We start from the raw sequence: 21,433 nt of genomic DNA, 5'->3' as shown, positions 1-21,433 counted from the left end.
TTATAAAAGAAATGCATAGCCTGCGCAAAATTTTAGGCCTTGCCTGACGAGACTAGAATTGGCATACATGTCCACAAGTGCATGGTACTAAAATTAGCAAAGTGCATAGAATATATCCAATTTAACAAACACATACGACTACACCGTCGCTGGGCAGCTTTGTGTATTCGTCACCATGTAGTTTCCTAAGTAAGCGGTTAGCGTTACGAAATATATGAACTGAGGGTCGCATTCGCGAATCTAGAAGCTAATAAACATAATTATCCAAACACCAGCCTTTTTTTCAGCTGTATTAAGCTGCGTAACATTGCAGACGTAAAATTATTTGGACCACACTTGAACTCAAATTTGCTGTAGTTCAAATCTAGTTCCAATCTGTGCAGTGCTAAATTAATTGTTGGGCCTCATGCATAAACTGAACGAGCAGTGTGCCATTCCCGCCTCGTGAGGAAACGACCAAAATCTTCTTCAGCGGCGTTTCAAAAAAAATATGGTTCAAATGACTCTGAGCACTATGGGGCTTAACATCTGCGGTCATCAGTCCCCTAGAACTTAGAACTACTTAAAGCTAACTAACCTAAGGACATCACACACATCCATCATGCCCGAGGCAGGATTCGAACCTGCGACCGTAGCGGTCACGCGGTTCCAGACTGTAGCGCCTAGAACAGCACGGCCACACCGGCCGGGAGGCGTTTCACGTAATTCTGCGGTAAACTGGTGAGCTCCCATTCCAGAGAAATTCGTCAGTTTTCACAACGAATACAACTATTCTCCAATGAACGGTAACAAAACAGATCGTAGAATATAGTCAATATACTGCTGTGCTGTAAGTAAGCCACGGAAGGCAACCAGAGAGGTGCTGCTATGAAATGAAATAGCACCAAAGACCATCTCTTCTGGCTGTCGGGCAGAACGGCTGGCGACAATCGGGTTGGTTGGTATGAAGACACGTCTTTGTTGGTGATTAGGGCTTAACTCCGAATGGTACACATCACTGCTACACAGGTCAACAAGAATCCAAGTCGAATGTGCCCGAGACCACTCCTAAAGGGCTTGATGTAGAGAGGTCAATGGTATTTGGCCCAAGGGGCGTCGTGAACTCAGCCCCTTTCCTGAGAACCGCCTATTAATGACCCATGTGGTTACTGAAGCACCAGCTGCGCGTCGATTCTCGTATGATAATAATGAGTCCGGTGCTCTGAGAGCCTCTACGACTGTTGCACGGTCCTGTCGTCTCTCTAGTTCAATGGTTTCCTTCTTGATGGTGTGTTCGGTCATCGTTCATCCATCCCTGCCAACATTGTCGCTCCTAGTCAGATTTAGAGCGACTCACCAATTACTCCAACCGGCTTCTTTGAGCCCATTTACACGTTCTCCGTCAGATGCAGACATTTGCGTATATTGTTCATGCACCTGTTCGCGCGGCACGTCTATTGTCAAACAGACTATATGGAATGACATTCACAAACACTTTATGCCCTAGTATCGACATGTCTCCTGTTTACTATCGATGCTAACTGTGTGGTAAAATTGCGCTTCATCGTCGCATGTTCATCCCATTGGCTTCCCAAGTTTAAAGTTTTGTATTTTCCACAGATACCGTAAGAATATCCATTTGTGACCAATTTGCACAACTCCTTCGTGCTGCGTCACCTTTGTTTCTTAGATGTATAATTTTATGGCAACTTAGGCTTGGATAAGTGTTATCTCTCCAAGAGACTTGGTGAGTGCCAGACTGTCTTTGCCTTGAATATGTTTATATACTTCATATCAGACAGGACGTACACGATTTAAACGCAGCGCAGTGATTCGTTGAATTCGATTTGTGGAGGAACCCAGACTTTGGGGTAGCAGGGCAAAGAGGACCATTGTCCACGACACCATGGATGTTCAGGTGCTACGCCATCAGCGGAATTTCGTCGTGGATCATCCCTCTTTTTTTTTTTTCAGAAGGCTGTCGTGATTCTTTCTATGCCTTCGCGAAGTCCGGAGGGCCACTTCCTTTAATACCCGCTCTCAAGCCAACATTTTCACAGCAGCTGAAATTAGATTAGCTGCCTCCTTATTTATGTCCTCCATACCATTTCTCGTGGTTAGTCACAGTTTTTCTGTACTAGGTCCAAATTAGCCTCGTAATAGCCCACTCCAGCACTTCAGATGACAAAATGTCGCTCCACACTGTGCACGTTTGCTGCACGCTAGCTTCAGTGCAGTATATGAGATGTATTCACAGTCGCGAATACGAATAATCATCAGCTGTATAAGGAAATGACGACAGTAAAGATTTGCACTCGATCGGAACTCGAACCAGGATTTTCCGCTTTACGCAAAAGCTGTCCCCTCGGCTATCCGTGTACGACTCATGGCCAGACACAAACTTCCATATGCCGTCGTTCCTGCGTCAGAACCTATACTAGTACACACTTTGCGTAATTCCTGTAGAGGGGAGAACTTTATTTGGAAGTTGATGGCCGGTACTGGCAGACAAATACGATGTTGCAGTGCCTGTGTTGTTAAGACAAGCGATGCAGTGGTTCTTCGGACAGGCACAGCGGTGACTACAGCCGTTATGAAACACATGACATACATTCGCAGTTGTGAATACGACCAACAATCAGCTATATAAGGGAATAATGGCAAATAAAAATTTTTGACGGATCGGGACTTAACAACACAGACCCTGCAGTTTCGTGTTTATCTCCCGATACAACGCAGCGATTTTAAATTGAAAATGTAGTCCCCCGTATAGGAATTACATAATGTATGTAGGGGTACGTGTACGGGTACAGGCAGTGACGCAGGAACGACGACGTATGGAAGTTTAGGTCCGGCCGCGAGTCATCCACGGATAGCCAAAGGAGTTACGGCGACCACTCAGGTAAAGCGGGGAAACCGGGTTAACTTCCCGGCCAGGACGGTTGTCCACATTTGAAACTGGGAATAAAATCCATTATTTCCCCTCCCTGTATCTAAATCACTATGCCCACGCTGATGAAACGCTTTGAAACGAGATAGTGTTTGCCGGTTACGCCAACATCCACAATCGCTGTGTACACAGTCACAGACCATGCAGTATGGCACGTAGACCACGCCTACCAGACCCTCTGTATCCCGAAGACCGTTGCAGGGACGACCTCGTGTGACTTAAAAAGAAAGGAAAGTAGTTAGGCTGCATGGGCACGACATTACCGCCTTAGTACTGCACGGCAACTGTCATATAGGCTCACTCCTTTCATTTGTCGTATTGTATCGAGGCAAACGGTGTGCAGAAGGCTTCAGCAGACTGACCTTCATGAACGATAATACTCGTAGAGGACGGGTGGTTATCGTTCTTGGAGACGGAAGATGTTGCACGCATGGCTTGGCCTGGTCGCTCTCCCGATTTGAATCCCATGGAACATGTCTAGCATTGGCGGCCGGAGACTTCAGGCATAAGAAGTCACCATCATTCTGCCAACGGCTTTGTCAAAGAGGGCGGAGGAGCGGACAGAGATTCAGGGCACTCTCTTGTCCTTGGGGTGGAAGAATCAGCAATGATCAACGGCATGAGGATTTAGAAGGCAATGGAAACCACTGCATTAAAGACACGTAACGCGTATCAACAGGACACGTGGCGTCTAATTGAAGTTTCATGATGATCTCTCCATTGGCAAAAGATTCCGGAATAGTCCCCCATTCGGATCTCTGAGGGGGAGGTTACCATGAGAAAAAAAGTGTATAACCAACGAAAGAATAACGTTCTACGAGTCGGGGCGTGGAATGTCAGAATCTTCATCGTGGTAGGGAACAAGCAAATCTGAAAAGGGAAATACAAAAGCTCACTCTAGATGTAGTAGGGGTCAGTGAAGTGAAATGGGAAGAAGACAAGGATTTCTGGTCAGATGAGTACAGGGTATCATCAACAGCAGCAGAAAATGGTATAACTGGAGTAGGATTCGTTATGAATAGGAAGGCTGAGCAGAAAACGTGTTACTGTGAACAGTTCAATGACACAGTTGTTCTTATCAGAATCGACAACAAACCAACGTTGACCACAGGTATACATGCCGACATCGAAAGTTGAAGATGAAGAGATAGAGAAAGTGTATGACGAGATACGGTTGAAGTTGTCAAAGCTATAGATACAGCAATAAGGAATAGCTCAGTAGGCAGTACCGTTGAGGAGCAATGGACATCTCTAAAAAGGGCCATGACAGAAGTTGGGAAGGAAAACCTAGGTATAAAGAAGGTAACTGCGAAGAAACCATAGGTAACAGAAGAAATACTTCAGTTGAAAGGAGGATGTACAAAAATGTTGCGGGAAACTCAGGAATAGAGAAATACAAGTAGCTGAGGAATGATATAAATAGGAAGTGCAGGGAAGCTAAGACGAAATGGCTGCAGGAAAAATGTGAAAACATCGAAAAAGAAATGATTGTCGGAAGGACAGACTGAGCATACAGGAAAGTTAAAACAACCTTCGGTGACATTGATAGAGTGCAGAGGGAATTCCACTGTTAACTGAAGAGGAAAGAGCGGACAGGTGGAAAGAATGCACTGAGCCTCTATGACGGGGAAGATTGTCTGATGTGGTAGAACAAGAAACAGGAGGCGATTTAGAAGAGATTAGGGATCCAGTACTAGAATCAGAATTTAACAGAGCTTTGGAGGACCAAAGATCAAATAAAGCAATAGGGATAGATAACATTCCATCAGAATTTCTAAAATCATTGGGGGAAGTAGCAACAAAACGACTATTCACGTTGGTGTGTAGAATGTATGACTGCCAACATACCATCAGACTTTCGGAAAAGCGTCATCCACACAATCCCGAAGACAGCAAGAGCTGATAAGTGCGAGAATTCCCACACAGTCAGCTTAGCAGTTAATGCATCCAAGTGGCTAACAATACTAATATACCGAAGAATGGAAAAGAAATTTGAGGATGCGCTTCATGACGATCAGTTTGGCTTTAAGAAAGGTAAAGGCACGAGAGAGGCAACTCTGACCCAGCAGTTAATAATGGAAGCAAGACTACAGAAAAATCAAGACACGTTCATAGGATTTGTCGACTTGGAAGAAGCGTTCGACAATGTAAAATGGTGCAAGATGTTCGAAATTCTGAGAAAAGTAGGGGTAAGCTATAGGGAGAGACGGGTCATGTACAATATGTAAAACAGCCAAGAGGGAATAATGAGAGTGGACGACCAAGAAGGAAGTGCTCGTATTAAAAAGGGTGTAAGACAAGGATGTAGTCTTTCACCCTACTGTTCATCTGCACATCGAGGAAGCAATGATGGCAATAAAAGAAAGGTTCTGGAGTGGAATTGAAATTCAAGCTGAAAGGATATCAATGATACGATTCGCTAATGACATTGCTATCCTTAGTGAAAGCGAAGAGGAATTACGTGATCTACTGAACGGAATGAACCATCTAGTTAGTACAGAGTAAAGATAGTGAGTAAATCAAAGAAAGATGAAGGTAATGAGAAGTAGTAGGAATTAGAACAGCTAGAAACTTTTATGGTCACAAAGTAGATGAAGTTCAGGAATTCTGCTACCTAGGCAGTAAAATAACCGATGACGGACGGAGCAAGAAGGACATCAAAAGCAGGCTAGCAATGGCAAAAAGAGCATTCCTGGCCAATAGAAGTCTACTAATATCAAATATCAGCCTTAATTTGAGGAAGAATGTACGTCTGGAGTACAGTTTTGTATGGTAGTGACACAAGGACTGTGGGAAAAGCGGACAGAAGAGAATTTAAGCATTTGAGATGTGGTGCTACAGACGAGTGTTGAAAATTAGGTGGACTGATAAGGTAAGGAATGAGGAGGCTCTGCACAGAATCGGAGAGGATAGGAACATGTGGAAAACATTAATAACGGGAAGGGACAGTATGATAGGGCATCTGTTAAGACATGAGAGACTGACTTCCCTGGCATTAGAGGGAGCTGCAGAGGGCAAATGCTGTAGAGGGAAGACAGAGACTGGAACACATCCAGCAAATAATTGGGGACGTAGTTTGTGAAATGCCCTGCTTAACCCGAAGGACAGGACACATAGAATTGTGGAAAGGGGCCAAAATAAGGGGATGTCAGTTACACTCGAACATACAATTTTATTCCAGAATGAGATTTTCACTCTGCAGCGGAGTGTGCGCTGATATGAAACTTCCTCGCAGTTAGTTTTTGATCCATTAACTCAGTTTTTTTATTACAGAGGGCAGCTAGCCCTCTGACCGAACACGCTGAGCTACCGTGTCGGCTACCGAAGCACAACTCACGCCCGGTACTCACAGCTTTACTTCTGCCAGTATCTCGTGTCCTACCTTCCAAACTTTACAGAAACTCTCCTGCGAACCACATACAATTTTATTGATTGATCAAACATTACAAGACCATATTTTTTTTAACACACAGCTTTAGTCTTTGGGACTTAATTACCAGCTGAAAGCCACTTTCATTTAAAAACGGCTGAAGGTCAGTAACTTAAAACACATGCATAATCAGAAATATAAGAGTAAAGCCTTATCTTAAAACAGTTCCTTACTTAGGCTGAAGTAAACAAGTTAAATTCAAATCGGCTGAATGCCGCACACTTAAACCTCTAAAACATTAATTTTTTTAAAAAAATATCAAAGTCCTTACGTGCAACAGTTCTTTAATTGAGGCCGAAGGCCTTAACAACAAACAACTGAAACTCGAATCGGCTGAAGGCCGAAGACTTAAAATTTCAATAGGCTAAAGTAAACAAGTTAAATTCAAATCGGCTGAAGGCCGAAGACTCAAAAAATTCCTTTAAAAAAAAAAAAAAGCCGAAGGGATTACGTGAGACAGTACTTTAAACTAGGCTGAAGGCCTTAAGAGTGAAACAACTGTAATTCAAAACACAAAACCGGCTAGAAGCCAAACAAGTACCAACAAGAAGGACAAATTTTAAAAAAATAAGGCAGTACACACAAGGGCGCCCAGATGTTCGATTCACGGTCCGACGACAATCCAACCGACCGACAGTTAGCGGACCCACCGACAAGATAACTTCCACTTCACCCATACAGGGCACAACATGGAGTTCAGCAGAGCAGCATAAATCTTCTATGCGCCAATATCTTATTGGCGCCCACATCCAATCATACACGGAGCTGTCAAACTACACACAGTGCCGAACAGCAACAGCACGATGAGGAAAGTACACTGCCGGAAATTTACTTAAATGGCCAGGGCAGGTAACCGGAACGTTAACGGCCACAAGGCAGAGGATTCCGCTGGTGTACTTCAATTCAAATAACCATATACAGTGAAACTTTAATGGTGGGTGGCTGGAATTTTCCAACCTGAAAACCACGTTGTAGTTCGGGGGAATATCCCAAGAGCCGACAATGAACTCCAAACGACGCAATGTGAAAGTCTTGACTTGCTGGTAGGCTAAATCTAAACTCAACTTTCGTGTCCAGGGTCGGTGAGCCACGGACCTCGTAGCAATGGGAACAGCGCCACAAATTCCGAAATCGCGTAGAGATCGCCAGCGGGCCCCGGCCAAATTACGCCCCACCGAGAATTCGTCACTGCTCCACGCCAACCGACCGGCTGGCCTCACACCGGGCAGCCGGAAACTATAAGCGCCAGGTCAAAGATAGCCCAAGGTGCAAATATCGAAGCGCACCGCTGCTGCCACCCGCGGAAGCAGAGGATAACAGCATAATCGAGACAACCGCTGAGACTAAACACAGAATCACAATAAAGGTTTAATCCAACGCATAGCATGAGCCAGCCATGGCTCAGGTTGCTAGTGCTACTCTGAGATGAAGAGTTAGGCGCAGTAGAGGAATTCGTGGCGGGCCGCATCAAATCAGTCAGAATACTGCTGACCAAAAGAAGAAGAGCATGTTTGGGATGCACTAGGGAGATGGCTTGCTTCACGTCAGCATCCACCAACCACTCTGCGAGCAGCTCTGCAGGAAGAATGGGCGTTACTGCCTCGACATGAGACTGATGCAATTATTCACAGCATGCGCCTTCGTTGTCAGGCCTGCATTGCTGTCACAGGGGCAACGTGTATGCAAATCCGTCAAGTTGGAAGAAACGAAGAACATTTTTGTCTACCAATATGCATGTTGCAGTTGTTTACGTTCTGAATTCTTTGCATTGTTTCTACTTTACTGTTACCTGTTTACCGTTTTGTAGTAAATTAAGAACAACCTTGCGAAGTTTCCGTTTGTTGCTTCACTTTTGTGTATTCTCTTTAATTTTGGTTATTTCATAAGGGCTATAGCTGCCGCAGTGCCTGTTCCATCGGCGATCCATGCACGTCGGAATGAGCATTGCATAATTCATCTTAACCCTACAGACATTGTAACATCGTATTACATGCAGTAGTCAACTTTGTTCATTGAGCCACTCGATAGAATAACTACGAAGCGTGTGGATGCATCGGCTGCTCCAGGAGGGCGTCAGGACTAATCTGAGGCGAGTGCAATGGAGTACTAACCAAGACTCCCAGCTGCTTTCGGCACTACACCAGATGAAACCCTGTTTCTTTTCATTAGAGTATGCCGGACAGCAATTGGAAATCAAGCTCCACACCAAACCCGTTGTGTTACTCCTCACCCCCTATTTCAATGTTTAGCACTCATGGGACGATTCCTCTCCTACATCAATACCGTCCTGTTCTCCCTCCATCTACCCTCCCTCCCCCCACCCCTACCCCCCTTGAAAAGATGTCTTGCAACGTCCGCATCAAGGTGCCCGAGGATAGGTTTAAGTGTCCTAAAATTGACTACATGTGACTTAAGGGAAGTACGTATGGAGGAACTGGTCAAAAAGTGACATCTTCGGATTATTATCTCTTATTAATATTTGATCTCTCCTGAATAATTTTATGCATTATTTGTCGAAAGATTCCAATTGGAAGTATAGTTTTTATCATTTCAAAGTTAATAGTGCGTGTGTAAAATTATCCTGTCGTTCTGTACTGACTTGCCTAAGTATCTCTATCTCTTGAACTATTCAATCTAGAAGGCTGTTGTCTTCACCTATTTATTCCTTGAAATCATGTTAATGTTCGTGTTAAGAGTTTGGATGCATTGTCTAAACAGAAATTGCGGTATAGCACATGCATTTTGTTTATTTACTTTGTGGTTGTCGTGTTTCATTAATTTTGAACTGAAAACATAGTTTGTTTGGAGTGTTATTATACGCTCTTATGCCTCTTTCCAACGTGACGAAAAGAGAGGGTTGTTTTAAGAAGTGACGTTTCCATGGAAATCAACATATCACAAAATCTGAATCCAGGGTTGATCCTGAAATAGATTTTTCACAGACCCGTGATAAGGACATGCCTACCAGTGCTTCGAAGAGATAACTTGGAGACCATGAGGATTTATTTGCTGGCAAAGATCAAAATAGTTTAGGTTACGTTCTTTTAGATTTGAGTGTGTTACGACAAGTTTTGCAATATGCTGTGTCATGTACGGTTTGTGGTGGGCAAATTAGCATCTCTGAGGACTCACCTGCAAGGAGTGGACTGGCTAACAAACTTGATATTCAGTGCGACGTTTGCAGGCTCTCGACATCATTTTGGACTTCTGAAAAGTGCTAGAATGACTTGTTTGATAGCAATGATACATTCCTGTATGGAATGAGGTGCATTCGGAAAGGATTGACTGCAGCTGAAGTATTAAGTGCAACGCTGAACTTGCCAAAGCCACCAACCAGATCAAGTAAGTACACAGAAGTAATTGGTGAATGTGTCAAATCTGTTGTTGTTAAGATTGAATGTGTGGGCCACGTTGAAAAACGGATGGGAACACGTCTCCGAAAATTGAAGCAGACAAAAGGAAAAGAGAAGTTATCAGATGGAAACTCTAAACGGTAAAGGAAGACTTACAGACAAAAACATTGATGAACTCCAGCATTATTATGGAATGGCAATAAGAAACAACACACATGACCTCCAAGGGATGAAACGAGCAGTGTGGGCTACATTCTTCCACAAATCTTCCACCGATGATACACCTATAGATGGTCTTTGTCCAACTGGTGCTGATTCATGGTGCAATAACCGCAAAGTTCAGGCAGCGGGTAGCGAGGAACAATTTAGGCACAAAAATAGCATACCATCTGCAGTGATGGAAGCTATGAAACCAATATATAGAGAATTAGCTCCACCTGACCTTTTCAAATGTCTCCATGGTCGGACACAAAACCCGAACGAGTCTTTCAATAATGTAGTTTGGACCTGCATACCAAAAAATGTCTTTGTAGGAAGGAAAACTCTATGCTTGGGTGTTTGTGATGTTGTGATAACGTTTAATGATCGTACAAAGGGAAGAATTGGGGTACTAGAGGAACTGGGTATCACTCCAGGTGCCAACACACTGCAAGTCTGTTAGCGAATGGATCGACTTAGGATCATGAAAGCCCAGCGTGTAGCAGATGAAATGACTAAAGAAGCAAGAGGCAGGAAAAGAAGGAAGCTCCTAGGTTTGGAGGATAGTCAATAACAGGATCCAGATGATGCTGATTATGGGCTTGGTTGTTTCTATAAGCTGGAAGCCTCCATGTGTAAGTCAATATCAAATAAAATGTTTGAACTTGATTTGCCGGAAATGACATTTTTAAAATTATTTGACCCATTATCTCAGGAACCATTACAGATACATGTCTCTAATTTTACAGTCTGTTACCACTTAGTATACTGCAGCTACTGAACCTCCCAAAACATCTCTACCTCTAACGTTTTTTTACTTACGGAAGAAAAAGTGGACTTTTAAAAGAAAATATTGAACAACATTTTTAAAAAATCATAACTAGCTAATTATTTCTCTGTACACATTTTGATTCTGGTTCAGTAATCAGAAAAGGAGTGATACTATACATCCCAAAAATTTCAGATCTCTGTCACAGATTCTGAGATAATGGGTCATCAATATTGCAAATTTAACATTGTGGGTGCAGGACGTAAGTCCTCCCCTTAATAAATTTTCAAAGAGTACTGCCTACATGGGCACGTAAACTCAATGATCAGAAGTCAAAAATTAGAGCTGCAAACTGACTAAGGAATCAGAATCATCCTCTCCTTTCGCTTTTCATGGAAGTAGCAGCAGTGCAGATCTCTTATTTGGAGATTTTTCAAGCCATTTATGTAGCGTAACTTCTGTCACTTGAGTTGCTATTCGGTCTGAGGTGTACAGCGTTGTGTTTGTAAATAATCGAGACAGTTCCATTCATGGAGAGCCGATAGGAGGGAGACCATGTCGGCGCCTGGAAGTTCTGCACCGACGCAGCAAGATGGCAGTCTGACAAGGGGACTATCAGACCTTTTAATGACGGATTTAGACATCTCTCAGCTGTGTTGTAGAGAGATCTGTCCTGAGTACCTGGATAGCCGCTTTTCATGCGACGGCCCCTAGTCACCGAGAAAATTAGTGTTGACGTTATATGCGTGCCCCTTATATCGGTAACGTTGCACATGTTACCATCGAGCGACAGTAGTGCAGCGGCTAAAGTTCGCGCTATCACGCTCAACGTGCATGTTCAAGTCCAGTCCATGTACTACATTTCTTTAGAATATCATTAATTAGTAGGCCCTTAAGTCATGCGAAATAATTCAAGAATAGGCATTTCCGCCTTAGTAAATTCAATAATAAATTCATTATCACAGGACTCTTCCTTCAGATGTGTGTTTCAGTTTTTGCAGATTATTAAATCGTCTGACTCGCTATCGCTTGCCGTGCTGGAACAGAATTCTGGATGGTATTTGCCATGGAATCGAACGAAACGCAATTTCGTAGAACGCCATGCACATTGCCTTGCTGGCAAAAGATTTTTCACATGTGACACTGGAAAGAACAGTTCATTCACATGAGAAAAGTGTTCTTTTCAGATCAGCTTCGATGCGAAAGATGTTTTCTTTATCATCCCCTTGAAAGCACGTGCATTAAACTGACGCAGAATTAAGGAATGTATTTTTATTGAATGTCCCCTCCAAGCGATTTTTCCATTAGTCTATACCAAGTTGAGAGCATTTTGAATTTTTTTCGTGAAAATTTTAACATGCCTGTAACAATAAACTTCACTGCGTTGACAAAGAGGAACACATTTAGATAATTTTTATGCTGAAGGTGCTGGCTTTCTTTTCATCTACAAGCATTTGATAGTAAAGTGTCTGATCAGTCTTCCCTTCCTGTGACTCAAACGAACATTACCTAAATATTTGGCATTCCAACTGCCAACCACAAATGGAATAAACATTTGAAGAACGTTTGTTTAATTGATGGTATATTAACGAAATTACTACAGCGAATATGACTAGTTTTGAGTTATTATGTGTGACATATACTATTAAATGGCTTTCTGTACGATGAAATTGAAGAATGAAAGTACGCGAGTTGGATCTGAACGCGTACTGTTAGCGAGAAAGCCATGAACCTCAGCCGTTAAGATACGTTCGCTTGGGCGAAACAGTAGCGTTACAGGTTTAGGAAACCGGCCGATGTGGCCGAGCGGTTCTAGGCGCTTCAGTCTGGAACCGCGCGACCCCTATGGTCACAGGTCCGAATCCTGCCTCGGGCATGGATGTGTGTGATGTCCTTAGGTTAGTTAGGTTTAAGTAGTTCTAAGTTCTAGGGGACTGATGACCTCAGATGTTAAGTCCCATAGTGCCCACAGCCATTCTGAACAGGTTGAGGGAGTACGCCTGAAAATTTCAACATCGATTTACTCCGAAACAAGGAGCAGTCGTATAAAATGTCCCTAACCAGGTACTCACGACAAGCCTCTCTACAACACACGTGTGATGAAAACCAATGATTAACAAGTCCGATGGTCGCTTCGTGGGTGCAGCTTCGCGAACGACGTTGCGGAAGTTACTGCCCCCACTGCAGACGCCGCGGTACAATGGTCTGCACAGTACTTACTATTACACTCCGCTACGGACCACATATCTGCCTGTTCTCTAATGCTGCGTAACTATTGTCTCCATCAGATTGTCTCATGGGTACTGTCAATCAGGTCCATTTCTCAACTTCCTGGCAGATTAAAATTGAGTGTAGGACCAGGATTCGAACCTAGCGTCCTGCCTCTCGTGGGCATGTGCTCTACCGAGATTTATTATTGTCTTATAAAATCAAGTTTTAATACATATTTAGCTACCTGAACAATTAAATGTCCCGGTCTGCCTGATGAAGGTGTCGGACTTATTCTCGGAATGGAGTTGCACTGATGAAATACTGTTATCGAGAACTAGGAAAAAATTACATAGCTACACAGTAGATAATTGTGGCATTTGCCAAGGAAGAATTCGTAGACAGTAGAAATGCTGATGGCGATGTTGGGTAAATAAAAATGCAAATGTCGTGCGACTAGGGCCTCCCGTCGGTTAGACCGTTCGCCGGGTGCAAGTCTTTCGATTTGATCCCTCTTCGGCGACTTGCTCGTAGATGGAGATGAAATTATGATGATGATTAGGGTTACACAACACCCAGTCCCTGACTGGAGAAAATCGCCGACCCAGCCGGGAATCGAACCCGGACCCATAGGATTGACATTCTGCCGCGCTGACCACTCAGCTACCGTGGGCGGACGCTATGTTGGGTAAAAAAGTGGGTAGGAAGCTTTATCATGGTTCTGGAGGCTGTGGAGTCCACAAAGCGAGGTTTTAATGCTTCGCTGATAACTTTGATCAGCTTTGGATGAAGTAGCTTTGAGAGCCACCGATGACTGCTTGAGAAAAGTCATTGAGCTGAATCATTTTATCGATGAGTACACGCTTTTGAAAACATTCACTGATAGACACATATTTTTCTACCAATGAGTGACAGAAAAAGTCATCAACATATTGTAATTGCTTTGTATCCATGACTTGGGAGGGAAAACGATTGCCTTCACTCTTATGAGGCCAAATTAGTTGAATTGGTTGTCGCCAAAACAGGAGTTACTATCACATTACTGAGTGAACTGTATAACTGACTCCACCAAAGTGAAAGAGGAAATCTGATTACTTCACACGTAATAACTTGTACGCATGAAGTCCGTACCTGCTAACACTAAATTAGCAGTCTTAGTTTAGGCTGTTATTCTTTGATTTAACATGCCTGTAGCTATCTTAACACCGAAAAGTTGTAAATGTTACATATTTGCTGTCGGAATACTTCCAACTAATCCAAGCAATGGGTGGTTTATAAGAAAGAATGAATTATGAGCTTTACAAGAGACATGGGAAGTGTCGAAAAGAGACAGTGAGAGCGTTTACTCGATACTATAGTGAAAGAAGCAATTAACAGATGCGAATAAGTGATAGTACTGGAAAGGAAAGATTATATATTTTACGTGGGTGGTAGGTGAATGAAGTGAATATCCAATACATACATGATACTGGTTGCCTCCAAGGAAAGTATGGAAGGTAAGACGAACAAGAAACTGTCGATGTCAAAGGGAATAGTGCGAACCATTCAGGAAGAAGAGATTCCCGGCGGGTTACAACCAGAAACTTGTAAAAAAGTAAAGAATATGCAGCAACGAGCAAGTCATTGGAATTTAATTCCGTACGCACTTTGGAGACACCACTTATCTGCAGGATGTTGTACGAATTAATTGGGGATAAATTTGGCCATCATGTGTACTTGGGATTATGTGTGTGAAAGTTGATGAGAAGGAAGAAATATAAAAAACTGGGTGAAAGAAAATAAGTTTGACTTTATTTCAATGAACCAGCCATGTTCTTCGCCATCTACTGAGCACTTAATTTTCCCCTAAACCCCTACCCGAGGACGGTAAGTTACGAGCTGTCAAAGGTAGATAAAGCGAATGTTAACATCTTGAATTTTTGTAGTCCTGTCTTCCTGAAGAAAAATTATCAATATACCGTGATAAAGAGAATGTGTTTAAAATTCCGTTGGAAGACGCCTATTGCCATCAGGGGCCCAGATTCGATTCGCAGTCAACAGTGAGTCTGTGGATGGTTATAGCAATACCTGAATGGCGTCACGCGCTGGAATTCCAAGAGAGCGCTCCCGCCAACTCAGAGGTCGGCGCTGCTGCTGGTAATACTTTCTAATAATTCTTTTTGTTCTCCTTGACCGAGATACGATTGCTGGGAAATTAATTAAGATCAGAACTGAAGGCCACAATAAGACTGGCGCAGCAACTTCGATTTCTCAGTTCCGAGACAAAAATCGCCTGACCTTTAACTTTGCTCTGTCACTACCGACAAGAAGCCGAAGTGGCACTGTACTAATATCAAACGATATGGATGAATGTCTTTTCTTCAAAAATGAGAACGGATTGAACGTTCACCACTGCGCTGACCATAATAACTAGACGAAAGGGTCTACATACTTAATTTTGTTACAAGTGTGGTACATTAAGACGTGGACATGCGTGTTTATGTACGTGTGCCATTTCAGAATGTCAGAAGCGGGCTGTAAGATGTGGAACATTGAGAATGGGCAGACAAGCCACTACTATCTGAAAAGTGGCATATGAAGGCGAAAAGCTCCTGTGAAGCCATAAACAATTTTAACAGAGCTCGTTAGAATTTTTATAGTGCAAAGATCTTCAAACTGTTGCGCATTGGTTTGTGACAGCATGGCGTTGATGTAAACCGTGGATAGGCTAGAGAACGTCTATTCTGTAAGCAAATATGTAAGCAAACGACATACGAACATTTCCCTGATAAGATTTTTTTTTCTTTCAATACTGCTAATACAAAACCGAGTAGCAGGCTATAGGGAGTTGGCTGGACGTACGTATGAAAATAACCCAGTACAGTATAGTTCTTTTCAGGGCATCTGAGCTTTTGAGTAAAATCTACTACTTCAGCGAAGACTCTGAGGTCACAGTGAAACGTCCCCTTCGAAAAATTTATTAAGATTGTGCTGGTAAACCCCTTACGTTATTTTATTTTCAAACAGCTGAGCAGAACTGAACGTACTCAGACATTTCTCTCTTTACTTATTCTGATCATCACTAAACTGACACACAATATTTTTAGCGCAACGCAGTGTGACTTTCAATAATCCCTACAAAAGAATGGCCCTGATTAACATTAACCTACACCTTTCACAGATCACTTACCTCACAAAAATCTTCGTTACTCGAACTACTGCAATACAGCGAGCGCCACTAGTGCCAGCTAAATAAAAGATTCTAACTACTGAAGGCACTAACTACTGATAGGCGTAGTTAGCAAATGAAAGATTTTGATAGAGAACAAACCGTGTACCTTAATAGTGTTCAAAAGTAATATTGGTAACGCCACGTAGCTCTCTGTATGACAACCACTGGGAGTGATATATGGCGGTAGTATAGCGTACACAAGTCATAAGATGGCAGTGCATTCGTGGAGCTGTCGTTTGCAGTCGCGTGATTCTTGTGAAATATTTCCTACGTGACTATGACCGCACGACGGTAATTAACAGACTTTGAACACGGAGTGGTAGCTAGAGCTAGATACATGGGACATTCCATTTCTAAAATCGTTTGGGAATTCAATATTTCGATACCCATAGCTCAAGAGTATGCCAAGAATACCAATTTTTAGGCTTTAGCTCTCACAACAGAGAATGCATGGCTAAAGGCCTTCACTTAACCCCGGTAGCTGTAGGATTTGCGTAGAGTAACAGACAAGCAACACTGCTTACGATAACCGTGGAAATCAATGTGGGACGTACGGCTGACGTATCCTTTAGGACAGTGCGGAGAAATGTGGTGTTAACGGCCTATGGCAGCAGACGACCGACGCGAATTCTTTTTCTAACATCACTACATTGTTTGCAGAGTCTCTCCTGGGCCCGTGACCTAATCGGTTGGTCCATAGACAAACGTCAAACCTTGGTCTGGTCAGTTGAGTCCCGATTTCATGTAGTAAGAGCTGATGATAGGGTACGAGTTTGGCACAGACCCCACGAAGACATGGACCCAAATTGTCAACGAGCCGCTGTAAAATCTCGTTGTGGCTCCATCATGGTGTGGCCTTTGTTGACATGGAGTGGTCTGAGTCCTCTGGTTCAACTGAACAGATCATTGACTGGGAATGGTTATGTTTGGCTACTTGGAGACCATTTGCAACCATGGTGTTCCCAGACATGTCACCAGACCACAATTGTACTCGATTGGCTCGAAGGACGTTCTGGACCAGTTGAGCAATCGACTTGGCCATCCACATCACCCGACATGAATCCCGTCGAACATTTGTTGGACTTTATCGAGAGGTTGGGCCATGCACAAAATGCCGCACCGGCAACAGTTTCGTAATTATTGGCGGCTATAGAGGCGCCTATTTACACAGTTATTGCATTCCGTTCGGTTTGTTTTTGTCCCAATGAGCTTTGTATCTGTATTGTATTAAAAATAGTGCCCAACAGAGCAAATGTTGACGGTATGCGCTGTGTGTCTAGCAAATACGCCTTATTTGATCATATGTATTGGTTCAAATGGCGTTGAGCACTATGGGACTGAACATCAGAGGTCATCAGTCCCCTAGAACTTAGAACTGCTTAAACCTAACTAACCTAAGGACGTCACACACATCCATTCCCGAGCCTGGATTCGAACCTGCGACCGTAGCGGTCGCGCGGTTCCAGAATGAATCGCCTAGAACGGCTCGTCCACACCGGCTGGCGATCATGTGTATTCCAAAGCTCTGATAATCTCAGTTACACAGGTACCCCTATGTCTTCGATATCTGCTCTCATTTACTCTTTTAACAGGTCATTAAACGAGTCCCCCTTTTAGAGGCCATCACTGTACTCTTTCCAGCTTTTCGCTCTTTCCTCTGTGTTTAACACAGGAATTCCTGTTGCATTCTTAATCTTTACACCCGTACTATCCTAATTTTCGCAAACAAACATTAGGCCTGCCACACTGAGTCGTCTTTCACGGCGTGAAATCTGTAGACATGCCAACTAACGTAAGATTAGGCAAATAATATCAATTTGTAAGACCCGACATCATCGGGTAAAGGAGATATAGAGTTCTGTAATATTTCTTAAAAATTTTTTAGTCTTGATCCCTAAAAAGTATAATTACAATTTGGTGATCACCCGTTTCGGTGGAGTACCAGCCATCATCAGATAATGGTTGCTGAACAGTGGGTACCTAATTAAAATTTTTACTGAGTCACTGCTACACTTGCTACTAACGTTTGTGTGGGCGCATTGTGTTACGGCGTAAAGTCAAGCGCCGGCACGCCAGTCGGGAACGACAAAGTAGAGAAGGCTGTGAGAAGAGATCAACCAATCACACGCTGACCGGAGCTCCCTCCATGATGACAACAGGACAGCAGCGGCCCCTTTGTGAACGACTGATGACGGCTAGTGCGACAGCAGCTTCAATATTAGCGAGTTGGATAGCAGCTCAGGAAAGACTTTTGTCAGTTAGAGATCAGCAGTCACAGCAAAGCCTATTTCGTACGTCACCCTTTGCTTGCGACACATCTGTGTAATTGCCAAACTTAAGTATTGTAATTTTCTTTTGTAATAAAACTCATTAACACGAGTTATTTCGTTGTTTACATAGCGAACCGAGTATGCAGGCTTCCTGGACACTACACACTGCACTTTACCAATTCCTCACTAAGCATGATAGTAACGACAGTGTTGTGATCAGCACTGATTCTTTAGTAAGCATGATATGAGAATGGTTGCTAGCCAACCTAAACCAGTAATCACATTTCTTGTATTTTATTGGGGTTACGACTATGGTGCCATGCAATTAATTGTCGACAGGACGTCATAAACTAATCACCAATTCATGCCTCCAATTTGGTGTTACTCTTGACCCCTCTATGTGCTAAAATAAATTTCATCTGCGATTCTTAGAAACTTACATGGCTCCCCTTGCATTGATGGTAATAGCCTGGCGATAACATCCGTCAGACCATTTATGTTAATGCAGCTGCGGTGTCGATGCTCCCTTCCCAGCATCGAGCAGGCCGAGCCCATGACGAGCATTTAGTTTATGAATGCAAAATGTCTCGCAGCGTTATTTACAGCATTGGGATAGCGAGGCTACAAAGTTTTCGCTAACCTCCGACACCAAGATAATAAGGGACTGTGGCGCGGCGCCATTCTTTGTAAATAAAAGAGAAACCAGGAAGTCAAGGGCGCATCTCGCGTTTCCCGACCCAGTAACACCGCACAGCAACATGTTCGTGTTGTTTCTGCTGTACGATTGTCTTGTTACTGCAGGGCTTATTTATGGCCACCCCCACTCTGTACCCGACGCTCGGATCGCCCGCATATTGAATTATGAATATTTAAATGAGTTTGCACCTGTTGAAATATTTATATAAGGCGTTCCCCTTTTAAGATATCGTTATACGTATCCTGCATGCAAATTACCGAGTCTTTTTCATTTATAGTCCCGTTAATCATTTCGGCAGGCGGCCCGGCTGGCGAGGCCCGAGAGAACGTCGATTGTAATTTATTGTCGATAGATTCGAGTATCGGCGCCGACGCAGCCGCAGCCTTCGGAAAATCTTTTATAGGCGCCGGTAAATTTATGAAACTAAGTGCCATAATCTCGGCAAGCAGCTTTGAGAAGGGCAACACGAGGACGACTTATTTAATCTGGAGACAGCACGGATAGAAATAATGGACTGGAAAAGCCGTACACAATAACATACCTTCGGACTTTCGCGGTGTTAAGTAATTTCCTATTGCAGAGTAAATGCAGTAACACCTGCTTCTTCATGATGCTAGGAGGATGGAGAATATGCTCATGACTGCGCAAACTCTCTCCCTCTAATTTTATGCGACTAACCGTGTTCTTAAGGATTTACAATGAGACCTTTGAGAGAGGGAGGGGATTAGCCACATTCGAAGAGAAAATTAAACTGCTACGTAACTTTGGTTCACGTATCTCTTGTCACGTGCTACAAAATTACTTTTGAATGATGGTAACGCTGTTCTGGAAAGGAAGATGACGTCATTTAATGTAGACTGTTTAGCTTCCACAACATGAACACGCCTGTCTGTACCACAATCACTCACTTTGACGTAACTAATAAATTTCGAGAATGACTCGCTCTAAAAAAGCCGTGATCGATTCAACATTCCTGTTCCTATATAATACTCGTCTCTAGTCTCATTGCACTATTAGAAACTTTATATATTATAGATGTTCACTCAACCGACTCTGCCCCACTACTGCCTCCCCCCACTCGCTACCGATTCGCGTTGTCGGAAAAGCGCCAGGCTATAGACAGTTATAGAAACTAAGGCTCGCCAGCTAGCACCTGCCACCAGGCAGCTCGGTCGCAAAGATATCGATCACGGTATCCTTACAACTTCTATTATTACAATAGTTTTGCTCCACACACGAATACGATTGTTAGTTATGCAGGTGATTAGATATGTGGGGTGCTTATAATTAAGCTGACGGTGCAGTGCGGGCTGTATACATAGCAGGAAAATGAAACATCGTAGGTATGGAAGGGAAGGAAGATATGTTTTAACATCCAGTAGACATCGAGGTCATTATAGACGTAGCTGAAGCTCGGATGGTATCAAGGACAGAGAAGGAAATTGGCAGTGCCCTTTCAGAGAAACCATCCCGGTATTTGCCTGGAGCGATTTAGAGAAATCACGGGAAACCTAAACCTTGATGGTTTGAACCGTCGTTCTGCCGAATGCATGGCCAATATACTAACCACTGCGCCACCTCGCTCGGTCATCGCAGATATGTTCACTGATCGGTGAGGTCGCGGAGTACGTTGGGAAAAAAAGTTCCATTTTCTGCCTACAGGTAAAACTATGTTACTGTAAGCAGTCAGAATGTGAAGTGTTTCCTGTTCTGACGTCATTATGATGTCCGTCTCTTGGTGACGAGTGTTCATTCCTTTTGTGAACTAACTTTTGCTATACAGAGTTATGAAGATTGAAGGTTTTTATATGAAACGCTATGGTTATTGAGAAGAAAAAAATGTGCATACTAGTAAAGTTGGTTTGCCAGAATAGCAGCAATAACAGTGTTGCATTGTGGGAATATCGTCAACAGAAACAACAGCGAAGAGGATCCGTGTCAATAAATAAGTTGAAGAATATGGTCAATAAATCTGAAGAAACTTGATCAACAACTGCCATTCCCATTGCAATTATTGATTAAACTGACTCTATTATACCTGACTGTGCAGCGCGTGTTCGAGATGTGCCATTGGAATTCTCTCCCTCCTAGTCAAAAGTGCAAAAGATTTTAGAGGCACAATTTACCCTGGTATCCCTACCAGATTCAGGTGAACCAAAAGAAGCTCTATATCAGGCTACAACACCGTGATTTTGCCCTTCGTGTTTTGGCACTCATGGAAATGGAAGACGTGTGGCCGAGGAACATTCTACAGACGGCCGTCCGTCTGAACTGTCGCATATGTTGTTCTCCTCTACCTCATGTTGTACATGGAGATCGACTGTACTCATATTATGTGATTGTGTGATGTGGTGTCATCTGTCTCGGT

This window comes from Schistocerca gregaria, chromosome 5 (assembly GCF_023897955.1).
Source record: "Schistocerca gregaria isolate iqSchGreg1 chromosome 5, iqSchGreg1.2, whole genome shotgun sequence".
Classification (NCBI taxonomy): domain Eukaryota; kingdom Metazoa; phylum Arthropoda; class Insecta; order Orthoptera; family Acrididae; genus Schistocerca; species Schistocerca gregaria.
The sequence above is the reverse complement of the archived record's forward strand: the minus strand, read 5'-3'. Positions refer to the sequence as shown.